Source organism: Mesoplodon bidens, assembly GCF_964165515.1.
Source record: "Mesoplodon bidens genome assembly, chromosome: 12".
NCBI lineage: Eukaryota > Metazoa > Chordata > Mammalia > Artiodactyla > Ziphiidae > Mesoplodon > Mesoplodon bidens.
The window spans coordinates 20,536,053-20,539,604 of record NC_138168.1 but is presented as its reverse complement, the minus strand read 5'-3'; positions in this window follow the sequence as shown (position 1 = coordinate 20,539,604).

Genomic DNA, 3,552 nt, shown 5'->3' with positions numbered 1-3,552 from the left:
GTAATCAAACTTGCTGTAATAAAAAAAAATTAAATTAAAAACACGAACAACAAGTAGTGAGACAAACTTGAGGGGCTTTCTCCTGGCACATTCCATTCTGAATTCCAATCTAGAACACGACTTCCATTGAGGCTCTGTTGCCGTAGTAACCAGATTTGGTAAGGGAGAACTGCTGCCACCTTGAGGCCGTTTCACACAACAGCAGCTTTTATCCCAGCGCTAAAGATCAGTTGATATTCAAAATCATTGCAGGCCTGTTAATGACACCTGCCCTGAAAACAAATCCTGGGGTCACATAGCGACCAAAAAATTCAAAGGACATCCATATTTCAAAACGACCGTTTCAAAAGGCATATTTTACGCACATTAGTGTTCTGCTTCTTTTTCTTTCTTTCTTTCTTTTTGTTAAAAAAACGGGAATGGAAAAAGGCATCCCTCAGAATGGGCGAAAATAGTTGCAAACGAATCAATGGACAAACGTTTAAACTCCAATATATATAAACAGCTCATGCAGCTTAATATTAAAAAAACAAACAACCCAATACAAAAATGGGCAGAAGATCTAAAGAGACGTTTCTTCAAAGAAGACACAGAGATGGCCAAGACGCACATGAAAAGCTGCTCAACATCACTAATTATTAGAGAAATTCAAATCAAAACTACAATGCGGTATCACCTCACACGTGCTAGAATCGGCATCATCAGAAAATCTACAAACAACAAATTCTGGGGAAGGTGTGGACAAAAGGATCCCTCTTCCACTATTGCTGGGCATGTAAATTGATACAGTCAGTCACTATGGAGAACAGTATGGAGTTTCCTTAAAAAAACTAGAAATAGAATTACCATATGATCCAGCAATCCCACTTCTGGGCATATACCCAGAGAAACCCATAAATCAAAAAGGCACATTCACCACAATGGTCATTGCAGCACTATTTACAATAGCCAGGTAATGGAAGCAACCTAAATGCCCACAGACAGACGAATGGATAAAGATGTGGTACATATATAAAATGGAATATTACTCAGCCATAAAAAGGAATGAAACTGGGTCATTTGTAGAGACTTCGATGGATCTAGAGACTGTCATACAGAATGAAGTAAGTCAGAAAGAGAAAAACAAATATTGTATATTAAGGCATATATGTGGTACCTAGAAAAAATGGTACAGATGAACTGGTTTGCAGGGAAGAAATAGAGACACAGAGGTAGAGAAAAAACGTATGGACACCAAGAGTGGGAAGCCATGGTGTGGTGGTGGTGGGATGAGTTGGGAGATTGGGATTGACCTGTATACATGTATATGCGTAAAATACATAGCTAATAATAACCTGCTGTATAAAAAAATAAATAAAATCAAATTTCAAAATTTTAAAAAATAAAATTTAAAAATAAAACAGAAAAAATACTTCCCTTCACACAGATGTATTTATATGAATGAATTATTTCCATGCTTATATCTATAAATACATAAAAGAGGAATCAAATCTAAAGAACCATAAAAGAAAAAAAAAAAAAACAAACACCTGAACCCACCAGTTTTACAGAGGAAAACCCTATCAGGGCACTTGCTCCAGCGGTAAACAATTCTGAAATTGGTCAGAGGTGGGGAATCATCTCCGATACAGCCAGCAACCCAACCCCACACATGGAGCATCCTCATTGCAAAGCTGGGGGACGGTGCCGAGGCATCTGTGAGTAAACGTGAGCTGAGCCCCAGGCCAGCTGCTGATGAACTGTTCCCACCCTTCCCAGGTAAAACACCTGAATAGGTACAAGGGCTTGAAAGCCTAGAGAAAGGGCCGTGGAGCCACACCAGCGACAGCACTCAGGCCAACTTGGTGCCTGCAGGCCAGCCAGGATGGTCCTGGCCCCGGGCACTCTTCTGGAAGCTTTCCATTGCCCTGCCTGAGATACCCCTCCTGTCCCGGCCCCCACTGCTTTTTTTCCTTCCTCACCTCTGTCCGGAGAGAAATTCCAGCAGAAGGTATGGGCCACACATCCTCTTCTTTACAGGTGGCATCTTGGCAACTCCTGCAGAAAGTCCAGCAGAGCCCCACTAACACCGGGCCACCCAAAAGCCGTGGCCCCTCACTCCCTCCCACCAGCACAGCCCCGAGACTGCTGACGTGGCAGAGAATATGGAGTCAGGCACAGCTTCAGGGGCTATTGCTGCCTTCAGCGCTGTTTATATTGACCTCAACAAGGCACACCTGGGGAGGGCCGGCCGGCAGGGTCAGGCTGCCCCAGTCAGCTAATCCTCAACCCTCAGGGAATCACATTGTTGAAAATGGACCTCGCTAAGGCACAATAGAAGCCAAGGAAATAAAGGACACAATGCCATTTGCAGCACCGTAGATGAGGCTAAAGGTAATCACGTGACTTGCAGTAAGTCGGAAAGTGAAAGACACATATCGTATCATATCACATATAGGTGTTACCTAAAAATGGATACCAGGGCAGATATTTCCACGGAGAAGGGCAATCACAGATTCATTAAACAAACTTATGGTTCACCAATGGAAAGGTGTGAGGATTGGTTTCATTATGATATTGGGTTTAACAGACCTATACAAACACAGGTGACATATATAATCACCAAAGACCTATGGAATACCAAGAGAAGACTTCTCAACATTCTGTCATAACGTACATGGGAAAAGGATCCCAGGAAGAACAGACATATGTATATGTGTAAAGGAACCACATCTTGCACACCTACAACAACCCAAACATTGTAATCACACTTGCTGTAATAAAAAAATAAAAAATTAAATTAAAAACACGAACAAGAAGTAGTGAGACAAACTTGAGGGGCTTTCTCCTGGCACATTCCATTCTGAATTCCAATCTAGAACACGACTTCCATTGAGGCTCTGTTGCCCTTGTAACCAGATTTGGTAAGGGAGAACTGCTGCCACCTTGAGGCCGTTTCACACAACAGCAGCTTTTATCCCAGCGCTAAAGATCAGTTGATATTCAAAATCATTGCAGGCCTGTTAATGACACCTGCCCTGAAAACAAATCCTGGGGTCACATAGCGACCAAAAAATTCAAAGGACATCCATATTTCAAAACGACCGTTTCAAAAGGCATATTTTACGCACTTTAGTGTTCTGCTTCTTTTTCTTTCTTTCTTTCTTTTTGTTAAAAAAACGGGAATGGAAAAAGGCATCGCTCAGAATGGGCGAAAATAGTTGCAAACGAATCAATGGACAAAGGTTTAAACTCCAATATATATAAGCAGCTCATGCAGCTTAATATTAAAAAAACAAATAACCCAATACAAAAATGGGCAGAAGATCTAAAGAGACGTTTCTTCAAAGAAGACACAGAGATGGCCAAGACGCACATGAAAAGCTGCTCAACATCACTAATTATTAGAGAAATTCAAATCAAAACTACAATGCGGTATCACCTCACACGTGCTAGAATCGGCATCATCAGAAAATCTACAAACAACAAATTCTGGGGAAGGTGTGGACAAAAGGATCCCTCTTCCACTATCGCTGGGCATGTAAATTGATACAGTCACTATGGAGAACAGTA